The sequence below is a fragment of the Cupressus sempervirens genome, chromosome 10 (genome assembly GCF_028749045.1).
Source record: "Cupressus sempervirens isolate cs-2001-9-10 chromosome 10, ASM2874904v1, whole genome shotgun sequence".
NCBI classification, from domain to species: Eukaryota; Viridiplantae; Streptophyta; class Pinopsida; order Cupressales; family Cupressaceae; genus Cupressus; species Cupressus sempervirens.
This window is the reverse complement of record NC_143127.1, coordinates 118,385,428-118,402,196: the sequence shown is the minus strand read 5'-3', so window position 1 is coordinate 118,402,196 and position 16,769 is coordinate 118,385,428.

Sequence of the window (16,769 nt, the reverse complement as noted above, 5' to 3'; positions counted from 1 at the left end):
TCTGTGGAGTCCTTTTTTCAGCGGGCAGCACAATATGTACGCATGCTGGTTTTATTATTTCAATCCTTCGGATGAAAGAGCTATGTGAGTGGGTTGTCCAAGCACTTACAGAGGAGTTAAGATTTGCATTGCCGGTAACAGAGATGATCATAATTGTATTACGGAGTTTTGGAGTCTATGCAGCAAAACTGTGCTGCTAGTCTATACGGAAGGAAGAGATCCTGGGTTGTTAGCAAGAACATGATGAATATTACATTGACCATTTCCAGGTTATCTGTAAGTGAATGGAATAGGGCAGAACAAGTGCTGGGGGACGGGCAGAACAAGTGCTGGGGGACGCGCACAATTGTCTGGTTGCTTGAATCTCTTTGTAAAGAAAATTGGGTGTTGTACCTGTGGCTCATACCTAGAAAAAAGGGAAAGAGAATCAAAATTGAAGCAACAAGAGAGCGAAGAGCATGCGGAGTGTGGATAATTAGATTTGGCATAACTGATGTTTTTGTATTTGGACTTGGTTTTTTAGAGCAAACACATTTTAGTAAGAAGAGCATATTTCTTTATTGTACAAGGGTTTCTCAAGGTGTGATGTTTTGTGCTTGTACTTTGTTTATTTGAGCAAATAATTTTAATAGAGGAGCATTTGCCACCATTATCTAAAGGGCTCATCAGCCTAAATATTGTGGTTATGTTGCATTTTTCATTTTGAATTGCAAGAACACCTGTATTCTTTCAATTCGCGCTCCCATTTGGTCGCATCAAGTAAAGTATATTATCCGGTGAAGTGACAGATCAAATGGTACGAGAGATGCAAGTTCTTTGAGGTTTGTAATAACTTTTTGATTGAATTTTTCCTAATTCTTCTCTACGTGTTGCAGGTGGCATTGTCTACGCAACAACTTATTTGCACCTCGGTAAAAAATATATTGTTTACAAACAATAGTATGTTAGCAATTATGTTAGCAAATTGTATTAATGTGTTAGTAATTTGCTAACATTATTGCTAACATAACAAGCAAATTACTAACATACTATTGCTTGTAAGTAATATGTTTTTTTACCAAGGTGCAAATATGTTGCTGGACAGTGCCGTTGCAGGTCAGTCATTATTGGGTACAAGATATCGTTACTAGGTACAAGAGTGACAAGATATTTGAAAATTAGACCATCAACGAAATCTATAAAGAGAGACTTTATGGGGGAAGAGAGACTTTATGGGGGAAGCACATCATTTGAAAGATAATTTTGTGAACTAATAAGAATTAAACTAGTTGAATTTTTAAATCTTTGAGAAAATGAGGCAAGTGTTCATAGCGAAGCATTAATTGCTATAAATATCCCAACATGATGGAGTTAACAAGATAGAGTGAACAAGATAGAGTGAACCACCCTTATTCAAGAACAACCATTAAAAATGGTGTCTAATACTTTTAATCATAGAAGTTTAGGGTTCGATTGGTTTGTGGAATTTAAAAATCTTGGATTTCTACAAACCTTGATTTATAGTCAAATCAAGGTTTTGCAAATCTTTATTTCAATTTTTGGGATTTTACTTGAATCGTTTGTTTCACTCGGAAGATGCATGTGAAACACATTTTTATGTGTAAGCTTGGAGTTGGAAGGCAAATTTTAAAAAGTAGTCCAATCTATTGTTTTTACACTCCTTAAAAAACATAACCAGCTTTTGATTTTCAATTCCTACTTGCTAGTAGGAAGTTGAAAAACTTGGTTTTGAGCCAAGATTAGAAGTCACTTATGCTAATTTCAATTTGCCAATTTTGAAACAAACGCAAAAAATTTCATATCCGAAAGTTGGAAAACTTAGTTTTGAGCCAAATTTGGAAGTAAGGGATGCTAATTCCATTTTGCCAATTTTGAAACAAACGCAAAAATTTTCATATTTGGATTTTATAAAAGCCAACTCTTGTCATCTTCCAAGAACCAAAAGGACCCTTGGAGAAATACATACGAGGATATAGGGTTCTAAGACTCGAGAAAGAACGAATGGGCTGTGGAGGACTCGATAAGAATGGTCAAGGAATGCTTCAATCCATCTTATTAAAAGGAAGATTATTAGATTTGGGCCTATATTTTGAAAGTATGGCACACAAGCCAAAAGGATGAAAGCATAACACACATAAAAACATAAAAGAGTCAAAGGAAGGTAAATGTTCCTCCAACATTACTCACTAAAATTTCCAAGGCGATTGTGATTTGAAATGCAAGGTAGAAGTAAACTAATTTGAACTAGAAGGGAGTGAATTTACCTTGTCACCTTAAGATGCATAAATTGGTCAAGGTAATATTTCAATGAGTAGGGAGTTTACCTCATCAAGAGATGCATAAAATGGGTGGATTGACTACGTGAGCGAAAAGTGGGAGGAAAGGAGCATTCTTTTTAGTAAATATGTGGTTGAAAGTATGGAATAAGTTTATCTCATCACCTTAGATGCATAAAGCGGGTAGATGGACTACCCCAAAGAAGAAAGAAACCATCTATCCCAAAGAAGAAAAAAGAAAAAGGAAAAAAGAATATATGTGTGTGTGGTTGAAAGTGAGTAGTACTTTATTTTAAAAAAGATGGATAAAGCAGTTTGATGGACTACCCCAAAGAAGAAAGAACCCATCTACTCCAAATAAGAAAAAAGAAAAGGAAAATTATATATCTGTGTGTGTGTGAAGATGTGGTTGAAAGCTAGTAGTACTTTATTTTTTCAAAAAAGTGAGAATTTCATCTTTTTGTAGTAAAGATTTGGTTGGAATTCAATGATACTTATCATAGAGTGCATTATAGGGGTATTCTAGGGCTTTCAAGAATACTTTTAAGATGGGCAATCTAAATGACTTATTTTAAGAGCATGTTTTACAAGTTAGCAAGTTAGCAAGCTTCTTGGTCAAGATTTACAATAAATGAGCAAACATAGAAATAGACATGTTAATGTTGTGATTTTTAGATTTTTGTTTTTCACCATTTGACCAAAGAAAGGAGCAATTGATTAGGCAAAACAAAGAATATACCATTTTTTGTTATATTGTTCCTCCAAGCCTAAGGAGGTAAATCAACATGTGGGTGGTGTTGATGTAGTTTTATGACTACTCCAACATGCATAATTGAATACCTAGTATTTCAAATGGAACGCCAAATTGCCAACACTCTCGTGAACAAGGAAGGTCATACTAAATAATATATATGGATCATGTGATTGAGAGAGCAATTCTAAGGTATCCTCAAATTGGATCTTTACTTAGTTGGAATGTGTGATATGCTAGTATTACAAAGGTATTGGCATTATTCATTCATTGGACTTCCAACTTTCCAAAGTGCAAATGATTTAGCATTTATTCTCGACAATGCAAGAGATTATTAACTATGGGAAATAAGCTTAACCTATCTTTTGTAATGTTCTCGACATAAAATAAATAAATTATTGAACCTTTGCTTATGAGTCAATTGATTTAGCATATCTTGGACTCATTTTAAATTTAATTGTTTTGGTAGGTGTTTGTCGTGCCTCTTGTTGGCACTTAGTTTCTCACTTGATGGGGCATTTATGTTTGTGGGGTTGAATTGTTTAGGAATGCAATTTGGATTATTTCTTTGTATTGCAGATTTCTATTGGAGTATTGTTTGCCTTTTCGGAAGTGGACGATCTTCCCTATTTAGCTTTTTCGATTTTGGTGGGTTTCAACCCTTCACCCTATTTTGCTTGTGTACTACTACACTTCGGATGTGGCACATCTGAAACTTCATCTATGTTTGCAATTGTGTGTGTGTGTGTGTGTGTGTGTGTCACGCTTGTATTGCAATTGGAACTACAACTATATTTATTGTTCAACGTTGTCTGTATCTATCTAAGTTTATTGGTGTATGTGCTAATTGTGGGCCTCTAAATTCACCAAACACTTCAACATGATCCTTACATGTCAGTAACATCCCAAAGTGAACATAGGATTGTCCATTCGGTATGATCCGACAAATCAATCTGTTGCCTTCTAACTAAATGGATTTTGCTATCTACTCTCAGATTTGAGAGATCAACAATCAGACCACTAGTACAAAGGATTTGAATGAATGCAAGATTGAGCTAAATGATGAGCATATTAATCTGAGAATGATATAAAACAAATTAATCTAAATGAATGCATTGTAATCTATATGATGAGCATAAAAACAAGATCAACTTTGAATGCAGGAAATTGAGTAATCAAATTGACATTAATTCGATACTTTCTATGTGCATCCTCCAAAATGAGGAGTTGAAGGTTTCTTAAATTGAATCCTGGAATTTGATCAACGATTGAGATCAAATTGAATGAATAGTTGAGATTGAAGATGAGATCCAGTCAGAATAGAAAATTCCCTCATTGAAAGGAAGTTAACTGATCACTTTTGAGTGTGATAGGAGTTAACCGATCTAATTCCTTTTCTAATTCCAATCCACTCAGTATTTCCAATTATGAACTGAAGAGATAATATAATAGAAGATATTTGATTTAATGGGTTAAATATGACCTCATAAATGATTAATCCAATTAATTGAATAATGAAATTCAATAATTAGAATGAGGGTGCATTAATTAAATCAAATATATTTAATTCTCATGTGTATTTAGCTGAAGGGGTGAATTTAATTTAATAAAAGTACCAAGACTTGTAATTAAATCAATTCAATTAATATGTTTACCTTTGCTAATTCAATCTTGATTTAGGAATTAAATAAAGTGGGTGATTAATGCAGATTGATGATTTTCTGCATTTAACACTTAGGTCAAGTAGAGATTATCAAAATTCGAATTGCCTAGTACAATAGGACTTTAAGTAAGATTGATAGACCAAAATTGGTTAAGAATATCAATGTGCCAATTTAGGGGTATTGCATTTGCCCCTCTTTGAATGAATGTGCGAGCAACATGTTGATTCAAAGAAATCAAAAGTTTGAGAATATAGACCAAGAAGTGAGATTGGTTTCGAGACCGATGACACATAGACCAATTGATGAGCTTTTTAAGGTTATCTCCACAACAAATCTTAACCTTAGGGAATCCAAATAGAATGCCTAGATACTGATATGAAAGAACAAAGATTATCAAACTTCACAGAATTGTTCCCAGAACGAGACTGAATTCTCAGTCAAGGTTAGATTGCCCTGATACCTGTCCACTAGATGCTGACAAGATTAATCATGATTCATAGAACTATCCCCATAACGAGGCTTAATCCTCAGGAGTCAGGGTTGGAATGCCTTGATACCTGTTCATTAAATAGTGATTGAAAGCGAGAGTTTTGAATTATCTCCAGAACAGAGCTTAATCCTCTAGCATCTAGATAGAACACCCAAATACTGGTCCATAAGAATCTAACTATTGGTGTAATTAAATATTCACTAATTACACTTACTTAAGCTTACTTAGGATAATGCATTGCATAGTAGTTTGTGATTGGGACACTTGGGAGTTTACACCTCAATTAAACACATGGTGTAGGAGAATTCCACTCTAGGTGGTCAAAGTTGTAATCTCATTCCACCTTTAGTGCATATATCACATTATCATCCTCATCATTTTACATACTTCATTGCATAATGGAGGATGATCCATCTTTGGTGGACATGTGATTCCACCTTGTGTGGGTGATAGCTTATCTTCTCCTTATCATTGTCTCTTATCGCCTCTCCTATATAAGGAGGCCTATTATGTACATTTCAAATCAATTCATTGGATGTCAATCAAGTCCATTATCAATAATAACATTCTTGCATCTTCATGCAATTGTCTTGCCAATCTCTTGTGAAAGTTATCTTGGTCTTTCATTTGATCTTAGGGGTGTTGTAGAGTCACCGAAAACTCTAACACTACCAATATCTAATCATGAGTCATAGAATCATCCCCAGAACGAGGTCTGATCTTTAGGAGTCGAAGTTGGATTGCCCCGATACCTGTCCATCGAACTATGGAAAGGATTGTTATAAGTGTGATCAATTGGTCAAAAGATGAGATAGATGATATATGATGCCAGATTGGGGGAACAAAGATGTCCTGTGTAATGCCCCATCTGGAGATCCTTGGAAACAAGGATGAAATACAATCTGAGAATTTTTTTTTACAAGTATGAATGTACATGACAACATCATACAGGGATCACACCGATCGCAACGGAAGACTTCACCACAATCTCGACAACCAACAAATCTCCAAACACCACTACCAAATTGACACACACACAAACAAAGCCAACAATGACAAACACACATGATGAGGGCTCAAGAAACGACCACTTATCAACAAAACACCAAGTTGGGGTAGAATGTAGAAATCTGAAATTTAGCTAAGCCTGAAATCCTGAAGCCCTGAAAATTGGCTAAGTTTGGATTTTTGAAGCCTTGAAATTTCCTAGAATCTTTAACTTACTCTGAAAGGTCTAAAACCTATCTCAAAAGATTCGTCGCATATATTAAAATATATCTTAAGTATAAGAAATTAAATATACGTCAACTTATATTTTAAACCCCAAGAGACTGACTACAGAAACACACACAACAAAAAACAAAAAGCAACACCAAGGGATTGAAGAACACCTAAGAGGGTACCCTGAACCATCCCTGTTAAACCCCAAGAGACTGATTACAGAAACACACACAACGGAAAACAAAAAGCAACACCAAGGGATTGAAGAACACCTAAGAGGGTACCCCGTTCCATCCCTGAAAAGTTCAGATCGGACCGAAAAGTGCCCGCTGCCCACCTGTGCAGGTTTCATAAAAATCGTGCGACACTTTATCAGCACTGTGCGATACTTTACTAGTGTCATGCAACATTTCTCCAAAAGGAGGGTGACACAATCATGGGTTGGGCGATACTTCTCCAAAGGGCATGCGATACTGGAATTGTATTGTACGACATTTCTTCTAAGGGAGTGTGATATTGTGAAGTATTGCACGAGAAAACTCCAAGAGGCGTGCAACACATTTAGGTGTGCATGACAGAGTTCAAATGGGCGTGGGACACTTTATTGCATCGCACCATGCTGACACATGGTCGCCCAGGAAAAGACAAGAAGACTTCAAAGGAAGAACGATAAGCCAAACAGAGATAGAACCTCCACACTGGGGAGTATCGGAACCACAATTCGAGGCAAGAACACAAGATAAAAGCTGAAAGATAGAAAGCTGTAATCTAACCATCTAAACAAACATCAAAGGAAATAACATTATGAAACATCACAGTGAGCATAAGCAACATTGCAATGAACAGAGATAATATCACAAAAACAAATAACCAAATTAAGTATGCGGTTCCTCCCAACCATCAATAGCATCATAAGACCAACGTGGGTCCTAGCCATCCCCCGCACGTAACATCCCAAGCCATCGATCAAATCATTGGTATTGTCGTAATAGGGACGTCACTACTAAACATGCAAATAACCAAAAGCATAAGGAAAACTAACATGCTAGTAGTAACCCATAAGATAATTCTACAAAGTAGATAACATCACCTATTACATGCTGAACATTGTAATAAGGAAATCTAACATGCTAAACCAATAAGCAATAGATGAACTAATATCGCAATTCACATCATCTAGGCATATGCTAAACATCATAATATGGGAATGCGTCAAATAAACTAACATCATCTAAACATGATATCCAAGCATTCCAATGAAAGCATAAATCACAAGAAAGCATACTCCGAAACCTGAAGCATCAAGTGAAAACATCCAACAATGGTCGCACTAGGATAAGAGACTATCTCTGTACACCGGTCCCTAGCAGTGGTGAAGGTAGCTACGCCTCCCAACCACGTGGAACCCGTTGGTCCACACCCACCATGCTGATGGAGATAAAGATCCAACCACAAAACAGACAAAGCAACATCCATGGCTAACACTTACGCTAGATAGTATGATGGCTGCAACCAAGAACCTAAGACAATGCAAGGAGTACAGGTCTTGGTCAGACACTCAATAGGCTACTAAGTAGGGGTTGACATCATGGAGAGTCGCTTGGCATCGATAAGCCGAAGCTCGAATCATGTGTGGAAACTCTCGCAAGGTACTTCCCTCTCGAGGTACTCCCTTGGAACCATCAGATGGAGTTTTATTATCTTAAGTTTTATTACCATTCACACATTTTCTTTAGTTATCACTTAATCAAAGCTCCTCTCAACCATACCTGTGGCGTCATGATTGCCGGGCTGCGAGATAGAAGCCCCCTCCATATGCTACCCTACACTACCCATGCTCATCTTACGACAAGTACCCGTGGGCATGCATACTCCCATCCCAACCCCAATGATCATAACTCTCGAAAAATCCACAGAAGATCGGGCCTCGCGAGTCACCCAACAAATGTACGTGCACGTAATCGTGTGTGACGCATCACCATCACGAAGATCACAACACAAGGACAGGATGAGAACACAATGCAAAACAAAACACCCAACCGAAAGAAACTCAAGAGGACTTATTCTACACGAATCCCAAAGCCAAATAAAACCATACATCATAAATTCACTCAACTGACCTCAATCCGAGAGTATGGATTCTACACGAATCCCAATGATGTAATAAGACCAAATATCATGAACTCACTCAACCAACCTCAATCCGAGAGTATGGATTCTACACAAATCCTAGTGCTCATGAAACAAAAGCAAAGGTCTAAAAGAAACAATAACACCAGGTACAAAATCATTCAACCGAACACAACGTCGGGAGTACGGATGCAACATGCATCTCAATGCAACATAAAAGTGCAATAGTGGTACGTATGATATTCAAACGGATCATCTAGGTCCATGACCCACATTGTGCCTAGAAAACTCGAGAAAACAGGGCGGCACACAAAATAAGGTAAAAACCTCAAAATTTGAAAAAATTGCAAAATTAAAACCCATTTGGCCTTTGGGCACAAAAACTCAAAAAATCCAAAATAAATCAAATTCGAACACTGTATGCAAAAATGACCAGCATAACAGCGTAAAACCCCAAACCCTCATCTCGAAAAATAAGAAAATGTTCATACGCGCCCAACCGGGTAGAACTAACATATAGAAACAGAGGGGAACACTAGTTCTCAGCCTCCAAACAAATGGCTACCAAAAACTGAAGCAGAAACAATAAAACAGGAAAGCCCTACCTCATAGCCAAAAGGGCAAAACAAGAATTTGAACCATAAAATTAATATTCCGCAGAAGTAGCTGAAAATCGCAGCAATCCAAGGCTTCTCCGAGCTGGATCCAATGAGCCCAACTTCGCGACGATCCCACGCCTGTAGCTCCCACAACGAACAAAACAATAAATCCTTATGAAGAGGACTTTTGGGTTTTACTCTCTAACTTTCTAATTCAAAAGTGAGAAGTGAGGAATTCCCTTCCTTTTTGGATATTTATTCACTTTTCGAGTGAATAATTGATTAGGGAAAATAACTAGCCAACCTAATTAAACTTCGAATCGACCCAAACGAAAATAGGCTATTCCTATAAATAGAAATTCATCTATGGAAAAGCTACCAGAAATTAAAATAAATCAATTAAAAAGCTCGAAAACTCAAAAACACAGAAATCTCCTTAACAACTTTCGCGACAATGCGAAACTCTAAATGCACAGACATGCTCACTAGTCTAATCACATAATGCAAATGAGTTCAGATTTAATAATCATTGAAAGGTTTAAATTAAACATTTAATTAAGGATACGTCGACCATATAAGGATGACATTGGTAAAATATGAAAGGCTGAATCACTAACTCTATGTGCCACTGCCAGGGATATAAATCTTACACACTAAACAACACGATCAAGTGCAATTGCATATAATAACATAGCTGAAGCAATAAATGTATTAAATCACCTAATTTAACCATTTATTTAATTATATTAAAATAATCTATTTACATCACTCACATTCGCATAAAGCATAACAACATAGGAATGAAGTAAATAACTATAGCATTAAATCCATCACCTAACATAATCAGAGGTATGTCCAAATACTAGATAACCAAAGATCATCATAAAAACACACTGTCATCTCAAAATGGCATCGTTATGCAATATAATCAATTGAACAACATAGTAGTCTATAATCTATGATACTAAAATCAAAGTATAACACCTGACCCTTGGTTCGTCTCAAATGTAAAATATCACATAAGTAACAGATATCTCACATATCAAAATATAACCAGGTAAATGTCTACAACACATAACCAAATAATGTAACATGAACAATCCATTCTAATTACTTAAGCATTTAAGCATTTAATAATGATTGTTTAAACAACAATAAAAAAGCACTTAAAATACATAAGCAAACATAGTCATAAACATGACTATCCACTACTACAGGAACCTAGTCCAGTGTAGCATGGTAATAGTACACAGTGCAATCTTTGCACACATCTTAGGGTAATCACGGAACAACCTCATGATACCACATCGATCCTGGTAAGCACTAACACAAACCTTAGTGAACGACAAATCAAATCATAATCTCATAGATTAGTCAAAAACATAATCAAAGCAACTGATACAGAAACATAAATCCAAACACCTCGACGGTGTAGACCACTCAGGGTCACAATCATGATCCCATCACAACAAAAGATCAGCAAGGTTGCATCCATCAGGATGACTTACAAAAGTCAAATGGGAGAGGCACTACATCCTGAGTGATGAGATGCCCCTAGCGATTAGGACATAATGTTCAGATTAAGTTGAAACCAATTTTTGAAAGATTCAATGATGTAATCATCTTGCCCCCTTCGAGAGCAAAATCGAAAGATGACACACTAGAACAGTGATGCAGAGCCATAGGTTGGAAGACACTGAAATGATCAGAGATTCAGAGAATTGAGAATAGATTAGGAGAGCATAAAGACAATGTGGAGTTGATTTAGAGGTTTGGTTGACCAAGTTTGACTTTTCCAAAATTTTTGGAAAATTTGAAGAATATGTAATTAAAAAAAATTCCAAGACCCACGAAGTATCAGTAAAGTTGGATTGCACAACCATTCGATCGTGTTGGTCCCAAATTAGCTAACAAGGTAATTTCTACGTTAATCGGAGCATGTTGAAAATTTAGGTCAAAACCCATATAAGGGCCCAAAAGGTCATTTTCAATTCATTTGTGCACTTGTATTTTGTGAAGGAGGAGCTTTGCGGCAAAAAATGGTGGTCCCCGTGCATACTCATCGATTCGAGTGTTCAAGGCGACATAGTTGGCCGACAAACTACGAACCTCCGATGAGTAGTTGATTAACCTTCGTTTTAGTAGAAATTTTATGCATTTTAGTCAATTTTTAGCATTTTTTTGAGTGTTCTTAAATTTGCAGCCGTGGAGTCTTGCACAAGAACCTAATTTTTCAGACGAGCCTGTAGGAAAGCTCGCGTGACGAAGTACCACTAAGGTACTTTCTCGCGCAGGGTGCAGGGTTTCCTCATGCGAGGGATACCCATCTCTTGCGCGAGAGGCTCTAAAATGTATATATTTTTTCACTTGTTTTGTTGAGTTTTCTCGCACGAGCCTAGTTTCTTGCGTGCTTTACTAGGGTTTCTTGTGCCATAACTTCGCATGAAAAAGTGAAAACTTGCATGAAATTCTGATGTTCTTTTCATTTGAATTTGTCAAAAACATGATTTTTTAGCCATCCTTTCACATTGTCATCAGTCGTATGTTCTGTGTATTCAGTATGTTTTAGCACATTTAGGTATAATATGATGTTTCAAATGGAAAATACTGATTGTGTTCAAGTTGTTTTCATGGTTGCAGGTTAGCTTTCCAGATGTTTCATTCAGATCTCACTATCCCCCCATTTGGACACTGATTCGTCAGCTGATGCCGCAGATATGACACATATCGAGACCGTTGGCCTCTCATATCTATGTGATATCCCCGATCTACGAGTGAATCATGGGTTACTGACATCACACATAGAGCGTTTCCACTCGAAGACAAATACCTTCCATTTTCCCCTTGGAGAGATGATTGTAACCCTCGAGGACATATATAGGATTCTGCGAATACCCTTCCATGGGCCATGGGTTGAGTATGATATTCAATTGAGACTAGGTACATTGACATTGAGGGCCATCTTCTAGGAGGATCTCATTATGGGTAGAACCATCACATGGGAGGAGTTGGTGTAGACATATGGTCCCACCCACATATTAGCAATGGTACTCAGTATATTCATCAACTTCTTTCTGATGCCTAACAGAGGTTAGCATGGACTCAAGTGTGGATGGGGGCGGATGTTATAGAGGATGCTGGAGTAGCCAATACATTTTGGATGGGGTTAGTGTATGCTAGCCCACATGCACCATGAGATGTGTGAGATTTTATATCATGAGAAGAAGAGCATGGCCGTGGGAGCATGAGCCGTACATTTGCAAATATCGAGGGTAGATGACCTAGACAACTCTGAGTAAGATCGAGCAGTGGCGAGGTTAGCTAGATGATCTAGTGGCAGTATAATGGCATCTGTGGAGAGAGATTGAGGTGTGGGATGACACACAAGTAGAGCTCGAACACATGTTTTCCTCTCGACCACTGATTGGTCATTTGATCTAGGTGATCAAGAGGTTTCCTTTGACATGAGTGTGGTGGCAATATGACCGACCACATGACATATCCTAGGAGTACTGAAGCTATACTTGCTTTGTCTCGGAGGTGGAGAAGGGGTGGTCTGTCAAATTTGACACTAGGAGATCCATGATTGATGTGCACTTCATTGCCATGGTTTGTTGGGATTACATGGCCGTAGTTGTGGTTGGGGGGATGACTTTGACATACAAGTAGCATTTTGTGAGTCATCCATTCCTCTGGTTCACAGATCCAATGGGGATGAAAATGCCCATACATCTCGTGCAGGCACCACAACAACAACCACAACAATAACAAAGACCTAGACAATGCACAACACAGGTGCATATCCATCCTCGTCAGATGAGAGAGGATTCGGGTGTTGGTGGGAGTGGGACAGGACATAGGTGTTTGCAGGGTGAGATGGGTACCTTGGGTTCCATTGCCGGTGATGTCCAGAGGCAATGGGTGGAGGACTAGCCTACAGAGTAGGCAGAGCACAAAGTGGGTGATGAGGAGATGTAGGATCGACTTGCTCCCTAGCCACACTCAGATACGTTGAGGAGGACTAGGGAGAGATTGAGAGCAAGACAATGAAAATTGAGTGAGATGCAAATCTAGCTGAGTGTTCATGATATGCGGTTAGCTGATTGAGAGCAGGAGATTCATGAGCTGCGTGAGCAGTTAGAGTAGCAATGAGACAAGACTTGACTATAGGGCATCAGAGCAACCTACTACTATGTAGGTTATATCGCAATAGTGCCCAAGGTTTCAAAGTAGATGCCTAGATTTTCAGAGTATGCTAGAGCATCGGATGGTGCATGACATCCCATGAGAGTAGATGCTCCTCCTCCTCCACCCGAGGATGAGGGAGAAGAAAACAGTAAGTTTTCTCTCTTCTAATTTTGTTATGGTAATGTATTGATTGGTGTGCCAACACCATTTTGTATTATTTTGAGATTGACAGTGCTCGAGTAGCACTCATTTTTGTATCAATGTACACTTGACTCCATTAGAGAGATTTATATATATAAGACCTTTGATTTGAGTACCTTTGCATATGTCACCTTTTCTCTTATAGTTTGTCATACATGAGATGTTAATGATATGATTGATCGAATGCAAATTGATATGATGTATGAATATAGTGTTGATGAAATGAATACAAAATATGTATATGAAATGCAAAATGTGAATGAACTAACATCTCATGTAGATTTCAAGTTTGTCGTTGACGAAAAATACCCCGTGAAAGTCAAGAGGATGGACCAAGGAGCTAAGCGCTTGTGCAGTTGTAGAGAACATTGATACTTTGAAGAAACCAACAACCTCTCACGCCAAAAGATGCAAGTAAACTAGTGATCAAATTGTTCTTTTATGCAAGTGGAGTATGCAATGTAACCCTATGCTAGATGCATACCTAGGTCTAGTTACTGAACTCATAAAATTATCATTGGCAAGTGTTTAGTTAGACCCACAAATGTCATACAATTCACACTAACATTACAATCATGAGAATATGAATATGACATGTGTCTTAGTTTTGTTGGGCTTAAATATAAGCACTAAGGCACATGAAGCCATAATAGCCAAAACATTTGTCCCTTTTAAAGTAGCAAGCTAACATACTATCAAAACACAAATGCTAGGATGATTAGAATGTTTCTTGCGTGCAGACACACCAGACACATGAGAGATCCTTCTTATGCTAAGTATTCAGTAAATATTCTATCTACAACAACCCTTGCATTCGTAACTTGAGATAGAACTATGTTAAGTATACTTGTAGTGATCCATATGTTCACTTAGTAGGACAAGTATTAGTATTTACTATAGCATACAAAATTCACTCAAACAAGCAAGGAAAAGAACCAACCTCACTAAAGTATCCCTATAAAATGAGTCAAGGTACACACGACTATCCAATATAAGATAGAGGCTCTTATAGTGGACACCCCTTTTATATGAATGCTTTAGATCATTAGAACTAAACTATCAAACATAAAGCAAAGAAAAGATCATGCCCCTAGTTCTCACTTCTTTAGTCAAAAGAGACATCCTCGAGTTTCTCAAAGGGAAATGATAAGGCAAAAAGAAAAACAAGAAAAGAAAAGCTCAACATAACACAAACTATGTCAATTATTCCATTTTAGTGTCAGTGTTATAAGATTGATGTCAAGTGTCATTGTTCAGAACATATGTGTAAGAAATCTCTTTAGTAGGAGGATGAAAATAGACAGACTCAGTTAGGACAACTGGTGACTGACGTTAGAGAGAAATCTTCATTGAGAAGAACCTCAGTAGGAAACTAAGTGACAGAGTTAGAACAAATGGTGACTGAAGCTTAAGAGATCTTCTTTAAGAGGAATCTCTGTAGTGAGGCAAGCGGCAATAGGCAGACACAGTTAGAACAACATGTGACTGATACGAAAGAGATCTTCTTCAAGAGGAATCTTTGTAATGAAGCAAGCAATAGTAGACATACATAGTTACAACAACTAGTGATTGACGCAAAAGAGATCGTCTATGACACTATAGGGTGTTGCCCCCAAGAATATGAGAAGATTCAATCCATTGATGCATGAGTGAAAGCAAAAAACTAAAGCATGGAAGAAACTATACAAGAGTTAGAAGATGTGCTACAAGATGTAGCATTTGAAACAAGAGGCACCTGTTTACCAGGTTTTCACCTTCTTGGTAGAGATTCTATTTTTGCTACCATGATGCCTGTTTTCCAGGTTTTCATCAATGACACTTTTTTGTTTTTCAATTATTTTTTGCATTTTTTGCATTTTCACTTTTTTGTTTTGTTTTACCAAGGTGTCTATTGCTAGGTTTTCACCAAGATAATGATTTTTTTAGGACTTTGAAGTATGTACAAAAGAGCTTTTGAAAGCATGTCAATTGTAGAATTGATTTAGATGAAGAGTGTTAATCAACTTTTTGAGTGATTCTCCCTTAGTTGTTGAAAGTTGATAAGCACTAGATCCAAACATTGCAGTAACTAGGTGTGGACCAAGCCAGTTGGGTTCAAACTTCCCTTTCTATATCCATTGTTGTTGATTCTTATGATTTTCCCTCAAAACAAGGTCACCCAATTGGAAGTCATTTGGCTTGATTTTCCTATTGTAGCTTCTAGACATATTCTACTGATAAGCTCGGAGATGATCACACGCCACTTGTCAACACTCATCTAGAAATTTTAGCTCTTGAAGCTAAGATATTCAGTAATCATCATCAGTAATGAGGCCTTTCATGGATATTCTCAAAGTAGGAATCTCGACCTCAATAGGAAATACACCATCCACTCCATATACCAAAGAAAAAGGCATTGTTCCCATTGAAGTTCTGATGCTTGTTTTGTAAGCCTATAAAGCTAGATTAATCTGAAGATGCCAGTCCCTTCCAGATTTGTTGACTATGTGATGTAAGATCTTAAGGATAGCCTTATTGGATGCTTCTTCTTGGCTATTACCACGGGGGTAATAAATAAAAGACCAATGTTGCTTGATTTTAAATTTTGAGCACAACTATTTAAGATCCTTGTCTTTAAACTGTCCCCCATTATTAGTGATGATGGAGGATGGTACACCATACTTGCATATGATGTAATTAAGAATGAATAGAGCTACAAATTTTCTATTTGTTGCAAAAAGAGGGACCGATTCCACCCATTTAGTGAAGTGGTCTATAGTTGTGATAATGAACTTGTGTCCATTAGAAGAAGATAGATGAATCTGATCCACTAGATCAAAGGCCCATTGTTGAAATGCCCAAAGTGTGATAGATGGAATTAGCTCCTTGGTTGGAGCATGAATCATATTTCCATGGAGTTGGAATTGTTTGCAAGACTTGGCATATTTAATTGCCTCGTGCACTTTATTCAACCAATAGTAACTAGCTTTGATAAGTTTACAAGCTAGAGTCAAGTCATTAGAGTGAGATCCACAAATTCCCTTGTGTACATTGATTAATGCACATTTGGACTCATCAAATTCTAGAAACCTAAGGAGTGTTTCATCAAGAACTCTCCTAAACAAGTCATTAGCAATAACATGTTACAGGTGTAACTAGTATTAGCAGGTATAGTAACTTTAGAGCCTTGGAATGGAAACTTGACAAATTGATGGTATGTTGAAGGCACAACTTGCATTTTATGTATCTATGGTCTCCCTAACAAGATAT